At 41.6% G+C, this 14,568-nt stretch overlaps 1 pseudogene; it reads right to left on the reverse strand.

Annotated features, from left to right (window-relative positions):
* Positions 1-908: 908 nt before the first annotated feature.
* LOC131494504 (small ribosomal subunit protein uS8-like) overlaps positions 909-14,568 on the reverse strand; it is a 40,847-nt pseudogene continuing 27,187 nt past the window's right edge.

Below are 14,568 nucleotides of genomic sequence, written 5' to 3' on the forward strand. Positions count from 1 at the left end.
CCTCCTCTTGACTCTGTGATTCAGGCCCTGAAGCTTCCTTATTAGCCTTTTCTAGTTGCTGCCTGATTCTAAAAGTTAAGCATCTTGTTACCTTATTATTATTGTTTTTAAATGCAGCCTGGCCCATTTGGAAGAAAAAAGCTAAGACATCTAACTTACACTCTCGGTTCTTGTATTATATGAGTACCATTAGGAAAATCATGTGACCGTGGACTTTTTCTAGTCCTGGAATTCATATTTAAAAAATGACTTGGCTGGTGTTAAATGGTTAATGAGCATGTACAACATGCTGGATACAGTATGAGGCATTTTCATGAAGGGTCTCCTATCCTAAACATCTGGAACATCTGCAGCACGATGAGAACCCGAATTCAGGGCAGGCTGAACCCTGAGAACCATGCCGTTACATGGTCTATTATAACTTTAGGACACTCTGAGGCCAGCATGGCTAGAAGTTAATTTTTAGTTAAATCTTTATTATATAGATGATGATACTGAGATGCAGAAAAGTAAGACGACTTGCTCAAGGTTATATGGATGTTTAGTGGGAGATTAGGGATGGGAACTCTGTATTCCAGCTTCCAGCTCAGTATTTTTTCCACTATGCATCTTCCCTGTGGTTCTGAATCATCTTGGAGTAGTACAGCCCTATCAATGGATGTATTATGTAATACATCCCTTTACTCAGGTGCCACATAATCTATGCTTGCTTTAAAATGTTTTAATGTACATGTGTTCAATCATACGCAAAAGTAGAGAACAGAAAAATAAACCTTTGTATGAAGAATGCCAGCTTGATTCATTACCAACGTTTTGCCTCTTTTTGGTTTCATCTGTTTCCCTTTTTTAATTGTTAAGTATTTTTTTTTCCCACTGAGGCATTTTAATTGCACGTATATATGACATCTCTAGAAAAAGAATCCCAGGATTTTCCCTCCTGTGTGTTTTTGTCCTGCTTCTTCATGGTCCATGATGCCAGCTGAGGCTGCCAGTACAATGACACCAAACTGGAGGGACAGGAGCCAAGGATTCTGCTATTTGCCTAGATCTTTGAGTTGCACGTCAAATCTGGGGCTGATCACTCCACACTTGTTTAACCTGCCTATGAGGTCCAAACAATTTTCCCAGCTCTGTGATCATCAATGATTTCAAATTTGCCAATGTAAACACACTTCATCATCACGGTTAGAAACTGGATGATGACGGGGCACCTGGGTGGCTCAGTTGGTTGGGTGACCAACTTTGGCTCAGGTCACGATCTCACGGTCCGTGAGTTCGAGCCCCGCGCGGGCTCTGGGCTGACAGCTCGGAGCCCGGAGCCTGCTTCTGATTCCGTGTCTCCCTCTCTCTCTGCCCCTCCCCTGCTCGCGCTCTGTGTCTCTCCATCTCTCAATAATGAATAAACGTTAAAAAAAAATAAAATAAAAAAAAAGGAACTGGATGATGACTTTGGAGCATGGCCTAATAAGAACCTGGTGTTCACCTCTCTTTTCAGTATTATTAATGCTCTTGAGATCATCTGCCAGGACATTCATGTGCACCAATGTGGTTGCACGGAAAGATGGTGGAAAGAGCTAATTGTTAAGTATTTTAAAGCGAACCCCAGGCCATATCATTTCTCCTACAAGTACTTCTGTATGTATTTCTAACAGTTATGAAATACCATCATCATAATAAAATTCACGGTATCTTCTCAATATTACCCAATACTCATTCTACATTCCATTTTTCTCAATTTTTCTCTGAGAAGTTACTTGTAAGAGTTGTTTTTCTTTTTCAAATTGAAATCAAAGTAAGGAGCCTATATTTTATTTGCTGGTCTATGTCTTGTAAAGATTTTTTTTTTTTTTAACATTTGATAATTCCCCAGCCTTATTTTTTCCTGCTATTTATGGGTTAAAGAAATCAAGTAATTTTTCTGTGGAATTTCTTATACTGTGGATCCAGCTAATTACAGCCTTGAGGTATTGTTTAATGTATATTCCATATATGTTCTATAAACTGGCAGATGTATCTAGAGGCTCAATTTGATACAAGTTTATTTTGGGGACAAGAACATGTCATGGATACTGTTAGGTACTTCCAAATTGCATCACATCAAGTGACAGTAACACCTGGTTTTTCCACCTCTAGTGATGTTAAAATTGACTGACAAGTTTAGGTATTGTGAGTCCGATTCAACCATTATAAAATTCCTCATCGGCTTCTCACCTGAGGGTTTTAACTACCATTGCCCAAATCAACGCTGTCGCTAAGGACTATAACGTTTTGATTTTTGCTTCTGCCACTTTTTTCTGTACTTATTGGTTGGAACTCTTATGTAAAGAACTTTTCCTTATCAACTATTTGTTGACTCCAAAATACAATGCATACAAGAAAGGTAAGTTAAATGCATTTATTTAAAATGTTCATAATAATAAATCAGCACCTTAGCAATAGTGTCCAATGAGGCATTATCATTTTGGAATTTTAAGAACTCAGGGATTTTCACATATTTGGTGTGTTTTAAATTGTGCATTAATGTTTTTGGTGTTAAAATTGCCAATAGACGGCAGCAGCTTTTTGAAGTTAGTCTTGTGTTTGACACAATCACCTATAGCTTCCTTGCCTTCTGGCATAATAAGATGTGTCAGCCTCTTGTTGTCCATAACCTGCCTTAAACCTGAAATTGAGCATTCCTCCAAGGAGTCCTAATTCAGTTTAGTGATAAATATTATTCAGAAAGCATTGTTCGGTTGCTAAGGTCATTATTACCTCTAGACTTTTCAATAAACATGAATCACGATGATATTACTAATTTTTATGATAGATTACATGGTTTTTACTTAGCTTTTATGAATTTGTATTTGTATCTCTCTCTTTTTATACATGAGAATCTTGGCCTCTGATGGTTGCGTAGCTCGTTCTCAATCACATCTGGCACTCAGCATAGTGGAGACCTGGACCTTTCTGAGAGTCCTTGGGAACTCTACTCACGCCTCTCCCCTTTGGGGTGCTTAACACTACATTGCACCACAACAGACACTCAAATATTTGTTGGATTGAACTGAAGTCCAAGTATTTTTTGAAAGGCACTCTTTGCGGAAGCCCAGGGAAGTAGAGGGCAGGGATCCTAGCTATTTTCTGGTTCAGCTTCTCATTCAGCACTGAAAAACCCTGAGGCCAACTTGTTGAAGCAATGTGAACGGGACTAACAGAAAGGAAACCGTATCAACAAAACGTAAACCACACCCACAGAGTAATCGACTCTTTAGAGCTGTGCTGATATGAATGCCAAGGTAGCTGGCTTCAAAAATCTTGTCAACTCTCTTAAGAGCTGCCTCTTCCACGTCAGAAGGGGAAGAAGATGAAAGGAAGGAGAGATGAGGAGGAATTGAACGTTTTCTCCCAGGAAGGGAGGACGGGGGTTTGTTTGGTGGAGGGAGAAAAGTGGGTGCTCAGCTTTTGACCTGCAAAACACCCGCAGATCGTTTTTGCCTCGGAGGCAGCCTTGTTCTTCACTTCTCCAAGTGGGAGCAGCAGGCCACTTGAGTTTGAGGAGAGAGTGGGTGCATGGCGGAGCAAAAGCGTTTGTCTTCTGCCCCCCCAGATGTCTCTGGCAAACGGCTGCACAGCTAAACATTCAGTTGAGTGGATGTATATTCCTCGTATGGTCACATTTCCACAAGCCCGAGGTCCCTTATTTCTAGTAACTGGTCCTCCTTGTTGACCCGAAACTACAATGTTTAGGAAAATACTTAAAAAAAATTTTTTTTTTTTTACATTTGTTTATTTTTGAGAGAGAGAGAGAGAGAGAGAGAGAGAGTACAAGTGGGGGGAGGGGCAGAGAGAGAGGGAGACACAGAGTCCGAAGCAGGCTCCAGGCTCTGAGCAGTCAGCGCAGAGCCCGACGTGGGGCTTGAACCCACGAACGTTGAGATCATGACCTGAGCCATAGTCGGACACTTAACCGACTGAGCCACCCAGTCGCCCCTTGGAAGATACTTTGTAGAAGACTGGGCCATGCATTTCTTTGCTTTTATTCTTTAGAAAGTACTACGCCATTTTGTGAAACGTTACTGGTGGCATCCAAAAACTTCTTGGGTTTCAACTCATTCAGCTTAATATAACCCAACAAATACTTACTGAATATTTATTTGTAATTCGTTTACATCGGAATAAATATCCTGTGATAAATAGTAAGAATTTTCACCTGCAAATAAACAAATATGTTTAGGAGTATATTTTCAGTGTTACAAGGATCATTTTACTACCCGTGAGTAGGAAGCAGCCTGATAAAAATGCATCTCGATACACTTTCTATCTTTTGGACAAGCACAGGCGTTGCTACTTTGGTCTTGAATCAGCTTCTGAGGAGCCGAAGCGTGTCCAGGCAAGCGGCTCTCTGTAAAACATCCATTTGGATTTCAGCTTTGTCTTTGAAATAATAGCCTGACCATGTTTCCAAAGAACAAGTTTGCAGTCAGTGCCAATTTCCCTCCGTAGTGTGTATCCTTAATAAAAAGATAAAGCACTAACATTTTTTTTTTTATATAAGAAAACACATCTACAAGGAAACTTACTAAAATGTCTCTACAGAGGAATAGGTGAGGCATCTCCAGACAAGCCCCAGGCAGATCACTAAAAATCAAATTGGAATGGATGTTGAGACTTTACCGTGGCGATTACTTTGCAATGTACACAGGTACCAGATCATCACGTTGCACACCTGAAACTAACATCGTGTTATATGTCAGTTCTATCTCAGTTACAAAAATCACATTGGAGATAAAGCTAGAAATATGGCCAAAACCAGTTGGAATTTTCTTCCATCTAAAGTTGCTTCTCACATTCTTTTTTATTGTTGTTGCTGTATTTTTTAAATTTAAATCCAATTTAGTTAACATATAGTGTAATAATGATTTCAGGAATAGAATTTAGTGATTCATCACTGACATATAACACCCAGTGCTCATCCCAACAGGTGCCCTCCTCAATGCCCGTCACCCATTTGGTTCATCCCCCCCACCCAACACCCCACTCACATTCTTGAATGGGATGGGATTTCCCCCCTGTTGGTGACTTCTCCATCTTGTATCAGAAACAAGGAGCCAAAGCCCAAGTCCAGGCACATCTTTATAAACTGTTAAATTGCATAAATATGTACTCTGTATTCAGACCCAAGCTACCATATTCAGTTGTGCTCAGCAGTGCCCTCAAACACACCCTAATTAAACTTAGAATACTAAGTAGATAAGAACAAGAAATAAAAATCAGGTACTGATGAAAAAAATGTTACATCAACTGGAAAAAAAAGTCCATTCCACCTTCATGACAACTGCCTAACTCCTTAGAGGCAAGGTAATCACACAGAGTTGTTCTAGGTGTGTGATTACAGCTAACGAAGGAAGGGCTGCCTCACACGGATGCTGTTCTCGGTAGCAAAGGAGGAAGTGTAATTGTACCTTTCATCGGTGGAAGTAATAAGGAATTGAGAAATTATATGGTAGATGGTACCAAGTGGCTTTGTGAGATCCTCTGCTACATCTTTCCCCCGAGTGGGACGATGTTTGTAACGTAACTGTTTTGCCTCTTGCTACACTAAAGCCCTGGAAATGAATTTTTGATGGTTCAGGATGAGCCCTATGAGGCAAAGTTATCAAATATGATACGAACACTTCTTACAATACGTCTTTTAAAGAGTAGAAAGTGTTTTGGAAGAGAGGTTTGCTTGGGCTTAAAAAAATTTTTTTTTTAAATTCTTTTTTTTTTTTTTTTTCAACGTTTTTTTATTTATTTTTGGGACAGACAGAGACAGAGCATGAACGGGGGAGGGGCAGAGAGAGAGGGAGACACAGAATCAGAAACAGGCTCCAGGCTCCGAGCCATCAGCCCAGAGCCTGACGCGGGGCTCGAACTCACGGACCGCGAGATCGTGACCTGGCTGAAGTCGGACGCTTAACCGACTGCGCCACCCAGGCGCCCCTTAAATTCTTTTTAATGTTTATTTCTGTTTGAAAAACAGAGGGAAACAGAGCGTGAGCAGGGGAGGGGCAGAGAGAGAGGGAGACACAAAATCCGAAGCAGGCTCCAGGCCCTGAGCTGTCAGCACAAAGCCCGATGGCAGAGCTTGAAGTCATGAACCGCGAGATCGTGACCTGAGCTGAAGTTGGTTGCTCACCCAACTGAGTGATGCGGGTGCCCCTTGCTTAGGCTTTTCTCGCCACAGATCTGTGTAGGTTTTTATTCCCTAGGGTTTCGAAAAGCCGTGCTGCTTCCTTATGGCCATTCCTTTGGTTCTGCTGGAACCATCCATCCACGTCTGCAATACGCTCACAGTTTCCAATCCTAGATTTCTCTGTTTCTGCCGCTATAAGGTTAAGGCTTGTGATGGTGTTTAGAAGGAAATAAACATGCCTTGCAATAGGCCAACATGACGAACTCCAGCTAGTGGGACCTTTCAAAAGTAAACTTGGAGAATGATCAGTGGAGAAAATAAAGCCTTTATTCCTGGCTACTGAGAGTGATGCCATCCAGCAAGCTGTTCTTTGATTCTACTGTTATGGTGAATCAAAGTACATCTGACACCCTGAGGGGATAGCACAGTTGAAAGACTCCATACTTGAAAACAGAAGAAATTCTACAGTTACAAACAGGTCTAGCTGGGAGCCAGCAGAGTATTCCGTATTTTAGAAGGTTCCTCTTTCTCTTTCTTGGCCAAAGGACAGGGACCTGGACAGGAGTTCTGGAAAGGGCAATAGGGACCCTGGGAGTTTTCCCGTTCTGGTGGTGGCAGCTGCTGGGTGCCTTTGATTCTGTGCCTTTCGGTTTAATGTCACCATGTTGTCCAGTGGTGCTTTCCCTGGAACTGCTTTGATGACTACGAATATTATTTTGAAAGACCTAACACCTGATCTTCCATTAACAGACCTAGCTATTTTGCTTTTAAATGTCCACAAGAGCTGGGGTGTCTGGGTGGCTCAGTCAGTTGAGCATCTGGCTTCAGCTTGGGTCATGATCTCACGGTTTGTGAGTTCGAGCCCTGTGTCGGGCTCTGTGCTGACAGCTCAGAACCTGGAATCTCCTTTGGACTCTGTATCTCCCTCTCTCTCTGCCCCTCCCCTGCTCTCTCTCTCTCTCTCTCTCTCTCTCTCTCAAAAGTAAATAAACATTAAAAAAAAATTTAAATGTCCACAAGAGCCGATTATCCTGAAAATCTCTGGATTGAATTGTAAAAGTGCACATTTTAGGAAACTCCCTTTGCATTCCAAATTTGTCCATTTGAGGTAGGGTATTTATGGTGAGAACATTTTCTTTTGTCTTTTTTGTTCCTTGTCCCATTACTTACTTTACTTGTCCCATTACTTGTCCCAGACTTACTTTATAGTGTCTCTCGTCCTCAGAAGGGAGGGGTCCTGTGTTGGCATTCACCCTCTTGAGGGTTGGGAAGCCACAACTTCCAATGTGCTTATTTTACTGGTAGATGAGATATACCTGACAAGATGACACCTGCTTGCTTGCTGTGAAATTTCTACGTGCCACTGGAACGTAGACAAGATGTAATGTCAAAATGGTTTTGTTCCATATAGAAAGCAGTTTGAGGGGCAGGGTGATCACATACTTTATAAAGACTTCAGCACTGTGGTTATTGGTGGAATTGGAAACCTTCATAAGGAGTCTGGAAACCCCAGGTTTAGCTACAGAAAAACAAACAAACAAGAAATGTATAGTAGTAATCTCAGTTGTGAAGAGGCTGAGGGGAAAAAAAACAACCATTGAAGAATAGTAATAAGAAATTTTTCTAGCTTTTGAACCATGTTCAGGAACATCTGCTGAGCAGCCGGTGGGTAGGACTGAAGAAAAACAGTTTAGTCTCATGATTGACCAATTTCTGAATTCATCTGAAGTAGGAATTCATCTGGGATATAAAGAATTTTACATAGATCTTTGTATCCATTTATTTCTCCTTGTACTTTTGGTAGCTACTCATGGACTATTGGAGGGGCAAGGTGGTGGTGGGTATACTGTTGAATATTTGGATTTTTGTCCTAGCTGCCAGAAGAGATTTAGTTTAGTTTACATTTATGTTCCATGAACAAATTTGAAAATCTTGTTATATGTTTAAAGGCCATTTGCATTTCTTTTTCTAGGAATTTGTTATTGTTACCTCTTGCTCATTTTTCGGTCAGACTGTTAGTCTTTTCCTTTTCTACTTTTAGAAGCTCGTATATATACATATATACACATACACACATACATGTACGTATGTATACACACACACACACACATACATTAGCTGTTTGTATCTGTGATCCATGTTGCAAACCTGTTTCCCTCGTTTGTCATTTGTCTTGTACTTCCCTTCTGCAATTATGTTTTAATTTTATGTAGCTAAGTTTATCAGTATTTTCCCTTGTTGCTTTTGTGTTTTTAATCATAGTTCGGGAAGCTTTGTGGATTTTCAGGTAATGAAGAAATTCATTCCTTTTCTTCTCATACTTGTGTGGTTTTATTTCCTGTATTAAATTTCTAACAAATTTGAAATTTTCATGGTGTCCCATGTAAGGAATAGATTCTATTTTATCTTTGTCCATATAGCTATTCAGTTCTTCCAACGTTACTTTATTAAGAAATCTGTCCTTTCCCCATTGTGTTGAGATATCATGCCTTTCTCATATACTGAATTTTCACATGCAGCTATATCTATTTCTGGATTTTCTATTTTTTCTATTAGCCTGCCTTGATATTCATGGATCAATATAATTCTGTTTTTAATTATACAGACTTTAGCATTTATACTGTAACAATAATCTATAATGTCATTTCATACATAGTAGGAATAGCTTCCCCACTCCAGCTGACTCACTGTGCTCTTTTTCCAGGGTGTTTGTAGTTATTCTTGCTTGATTTTTCTTCCAAGTGAACTTCATAACCACTTTGTCTAGCTCCAAGCAAAAATATCTGTTGATGGCGTTACGTGTATAAATCACTCTAGGGAAGACTGACGTTTTTATCGCACTGAGTTTTTCTACCAAGACATACTACCTGTCTTTCCATTTTTCAGTAAACTTTGTAGTTTTTAGGAGCGCTTTATGCTTTTCCTCATGTAAGCTTTATATATGTCTTAATCTTACTAAGTTTATGTGTAATGTTTTCCATATGTAAACAGTATTTTTTTCCATTACATATTTTAATTGGTGCTTGTTTTCTATGTAAGGGCTATTTATTTATTTTTGGGACAGAGAGAGACAGAGCATGAACGGGGGAGGGGCAGAGAGAGAGGGAGACACAGAATCGGAAACAGGCTCCAGGCTCCGAGCCATCGGCCCAGAGCCCGACGCGGGGCTCGAACTCACAGACCGCGAGATCGTGACCTGGCTGAAGTCGGACGCTTAACCGACTGCGCCACCCAGGCACCCCTATGTAAGGGCTATTTAAAAAATCTCCACTTAAAGCTATTGTTGTGGTAAATTCTCTTATTGTTAGCAGTGCTTTTCAATTATTTTAGTTTTGGGGTAATGTAACAGATGTATCCTTGTATCACACATATTCTATCATATGCATACTCTTCTCTTTAATTCTTATGCCACAATTTCTTTGTCTTGTTCTATCACTTAGGCCCAAGTCACCAACACAATGTTCAATGTGTAGCTGCGTTGCTATTCACAAAGAATAAAGTTGATTACTTGGGTGACCATTTCCTCTTTGTCTGACTTTTGCTCTCCTTCTAGTAGAGTGCTATGACTGGCAGAGTTCTAAATGTTAAGTATGAAAGAAACAATGGGAATCTAGGGAGTTGGATAATTTACAATTGGGAATTCAGATCCTGGAATATCTATGGTTCACGTGAAATGTGAAGCCAACATGTAAATGCTTCATTTCTTTGGGAACTGCTGAGGTAATATCTCCCTTAATTGTCAACAACCTGCATGTTCACAGGGATATTTAACTTGTTTCTTTTGCCAGCCTAAGATAAGGGATGAGTAAAACTTAACTTGGATAAGAAGGCCTTCTTCTCATATCTTCTGCCTAAGCCAGAAAGCCATTCTGCTAAAGTGTCCCTGTCATTTATTTAGGGCTTATAAGGCACCAGGTCCCCATGCCACATCCCCCCCCACCTTTGCATCCATATAACACACCAAACTGAGGTTGGAAGATGGTACGTAGCTTGCTCAAAGTTATACAACTCATAGGAGGTGAAGGTGAGATTAAAACCCAGCGCTAGACTGCCTCCTGGGTGGTCCCAGCGCTCTCAGCTATGGCCCCTGGTTTGGACATAAATGTGCACTGGCAATGAGTATCTTCAAGCAACGTCTTCCAACGTGTGCATGTTTCATGGCTGCTTCTGAAATGAGTAGAAGTTATCTCCAAATGATCATTGACATTAACATTATTAAATAATCAAGTTTAAGGAGCCATTTGGCCATGTGGCTTTGTCACATCTGCTGATTGCAGAAGATGACTCATTCTATTACCCTGAAAAACTGCATTTCAATATTTTGAGGAAGACATTCAAATCAGAAAATTGCCCTCACTTTTGCTCCCATGTGGCATCTCTGACTTTACTGCAATCCATTTTTTAAAACTTCCAATAGAACAGGAAGTATTGGCTTTAAAGCTTCTCTCTCTGCTTCTGAGAGTAAAGCTTAGAAAATTGAAAAACAGAAGACTCAAGAATGAGTTTCTGCTGTTTTGAGAGAATGAACTTCACATGCCTCTCATACTCTCTTCCATATTAAAAGCAAGGTTATTTTTTTAATGGTGTTCGTGCTTTTATGAAAATGTTATGTGCTTTTAAAAGTGTTATGCATAAAGACAATAAGAAAGTTTAGATAAAATCTTTTTTTCCCATTAGCAGGTATTCAGTGATGTGTCAGATCTTGATATATCCTAATTTGCTTCTGTCAACTTTACTTTTGGGTATCCTGACTCTAATTTTTTAAAAGTTGACAGATGTCATGTTATTGTCACTAATTTCTCCCACTCGGCTCTCAGCAGTTCATTGTTCTGAGGAAGAAACTGTCATCTCCTCTCTCCCCTCTGCTGTTTCTGCTTAAGAAAATGAGGATCTTTTATCTGTGCCTTGGTACAGGCTGGCATTTGACTCTAGAGTATACGGAGTCCTGTTCTAGAAAATTCTGACTCACTGGCTTCTCAGACCTCATCGTCCCTTTGTGGTTAAGGAGAGGGAGTAAAAGGGGGAGTTTACTGTGCCCCAGAAGGAGGAAACTCATGAGTTGACACTTAGCTACACCTGCTCTAACACATGTGGTTAAATGAGAACTTTCACAACTGACAGAATCTGGCTTCGTCCACAGAGCAGACCAGCAAACGCACCTCAGTGATAGACCCTTATGCATACTTGTCTAAAGCTCCTGAAACCTTCTTTTTGACATAGAGCTTTTTCTCTGGACTGCTCAGTCAGTGACATTTAAATGGCTGACTTAGCGCAACCCGGTTGGTGGCCTCTCTTGCATACTGTACAATATGGGGACAACCACTGGGACGGGCAGGCTGCTCCCTACTCAGACCACCTCTGAAATCGTGACCTGAGAAAAATCGGGAATTTGGACGAGTAATATTGGCACAATAGAAGAGCTATGCCCTCAGCCTGGCCCCACACCTCAGAGCCCAGTAGCGACCACGTCGGAGAATCAGCCTCGTGAGCCGGGAAACATCTGGGTGCTGGCCTCATGCTCATGCAACTTGTTAGAATTTTTTTTTCTTGCTTTTTCTCCTTTGTATCTAAGGCTCTGCAAATACATTGCTAGGACCTTGGAAGGGATCTCACGAATTCTCTTTGCCTTCATGGATTTTTACAGTAGGTCATCTCTTGCCTTAACCTCCTCATCGTGTGATCTCTCTCCTCTTTCCTAACTTTTTCTAAGTTATACGCACTTCCACACACTTTGATGTGGCTTTCTCTTCGCTCCGCACTCTCTACCGTTAGGTGATCGTATGAGTGATTTGTTAGGATGGCTCAGGTTAAGATGTTGTGACACAATATTAATAGCATCCTTTTTCACTATCAAAACTGCCCCAGTTTGGATGATAAGGTTTGTCACCTCCTTATTGCTTTTAGTGACTTTATTATTGCATTTCATTACACTTCGTTATTAAATTACGTATTGCTCATATGAAATTGCTTAGTTTATGGTCATATTTACTTTTCCTCCTAACCTAATTTTGGCTCTCCACAGACTTCTCCAGATAATATCCGAGCTGGAACCAACCAGGGCTGGCACTGGATGCTTTATTATCAGCTAGTCCTACCAGCCACTTTAGCAAAGTTTCCAGACGTATGTGTGAAACGAGCGGTGCAAAACGTGAACGTTCATCCATGTGACAGTTATTCTATCTGACGATACCAAACACCCTCTTGAGCCCCAAGACTGACCTTCCTCATGTTCTTTCCTATTTATCATCACATGAAATTGTCCAAGCTAGATACTGCCACTTGCCGTGACAGAATATGTGGTTTGGGGAGAAAAATCTCAATGGTTTGTTTCTTTCGGAGGTGACAGTTTATGGTCTGTTTATATGACATAAACCTTGACAAAATGGTTTGTATCAATGTGGTCTTAGTCTAAACTGCTAGATGTGTGATGGGGCAAGAAATAAGGGGATGGCAAAGGCTTTATTGGAAACCAGTAGCCCCTGGTAAGCTCGTTTCACGTTTGACATGGTGCAGAGCAAATAAGAGAGGGCTGAGAGGCTCAGGCACCCTAGATACCTCAGGCACCCTAGATAATTTAATAACTCCCACATATTGTGATTCTACACCTTTTTATTCATCGGTTCAGGGCTGTTCACCATGATTCTTACATGGGATGTCCCAATAAGGGAAATATGGGTTGTTGCTGACGAGTCAGGCTTTGGCATCAGACTTGGTTTTGAATTTGTTCTTTGCTTCATAAGCTTCCTAACTTATCATTGAGTTAGTTAATGTCCCTGAGCCTCAATGTCGCCATCTGTAAAACTGGCATAATGATACCACCTACCCCATAAAGTTGTTGTAAAAATTCAAGGAGACACTATACACATAGCACTAAATGTGCTGCTACGAAAGCTGTAGCTGCCACCATCATCATCATCACGTGTATGACTGTCCTGTGTTGTATTGGCACTTCTGGCATCATTGTGGAAGAGTGGAATTGTGCTTGTGGGAAAGCACGTGGGGTAGACATCAGGACCAGTAGGTTTTTGTAGGAAGATATGGAACCCAGAAACACGAATCTAGGCTTTTCACTGACTGGCTCTGTGACCATGGGTAGGTCACTTCTCCAAGACTTAGTTTCCTCAATTACCAGTAGGGGAGGGACACCTGACCCACAGCCCTCACCAAGGGGTCATGGGAACCAAGTGGGATCATACATATTAAATTAGTTTAGAAAATCCAAAGTATTATGTGCAAATGTGATGGATCTGTTCCTGTTGTTCATTGCTATTGAGACTATGGACCAAAGGAGCTCTGATGAGGGTGTCTGCCCAATGGCACTCCGTCAGCAGAGGCCACTTGAAGACCACTGCTCACATTTTGCTGTGTTCTGATTATGTCTAATATTGGTTACAGACTTGGCCACATTATCATAAGAACATTTATTTTATATGCACTGTGTGAAAGACACAGCCTCCTACCTCTGTCCCTCCCTCTAGTGCTGGGATCAGGGAACACAGCTCTAGCTCCAAATCTGCCCCAGCTGCATGTAGGACTTTGGAGGTCGATTGACCTCTCTAGACAGTTGTCCTCATTTCCACAGTGAGGAGCTGAGTGTAAAGCAGTCTGCTGACTACCCTGCCACCTGTGGTCTAAGTGATCGCTCACTTGCCCGGAGTGCTGCAGGTCCCAAATGACTTGTCTAATTTCGCCGACTCTGCAACCCCTTCCTCCAAATCTATTCTTCTGTCACAGGTCAGTCTTCTCCAATGGCCGTCTTCAGTGTCTTCCTGTTGCCTTTGAGAGAAAGACAAGCCCGGTCCTCAGGTCTCCAAGCCTGTCCTGGTGTGGGTCGCCTGCCTTCACGTTACTTCGCCTTGCCGCACCTCTCTAACTACATTAACTTCTTTCAGCCACGCTCCCGTTACTGCCTCTTTGCCTGGTCAACTCTTCCCCACCCTCCTGCCTCCAGATCAAGTGCTGCTTCCTGAGGAAGGCTTTCCCTGGACCCCTGACCTGAGCAGACTCCTTCCTCCTGATTCTGCCAGCATCGGGCCTCACCTCCATAGCTCATGTCAGTACGGAAATTTTATATGGGCTCGTTGATCGCTTGATTTCTCCCTGTGTCCCCACTCTGAACACAACTCTTTGAGGACAGAAACCACATTTCTCGGGGCGCCTGGGTAGCTCAGTCGGTTAAGTGCCCGACTTCAGCTCAGGTCATGATCTCGCAGTTCATGAGTTCAAACCCCGCGTCGGGCTCTGTGCTGACAGCTTGGGGCTTGGAGCTTGCTTTGGATTCTGTGTGTGTGTCTCTCTCTACCCCTCACGCGCTCTCTCTCTCACTCTCACTCTCTCTCTCTCTCTCTCTTAAAAATAAACATTAAAAAAAAAAAAAAAAGAAAGAAACCATGTTTCTCTTTGTTCACTGC

This window comes from Neofelis nebulosa, chromosome 14 (genome assembly GCF_028018385.1).
Source record: "Neofelis nebulosa isolate mNeoNeb1 chromosome 14, mNeoNeb1.pri, whole genome shotgun sequence".
In the NCBI taxonomy this organism is placed as follows: domain Eukaryota; kingdom Metazoa; phylum Chordata; class Mammalia; order Carnivora; family Felidae; genus Neofelis; species Neofelis nebulosa.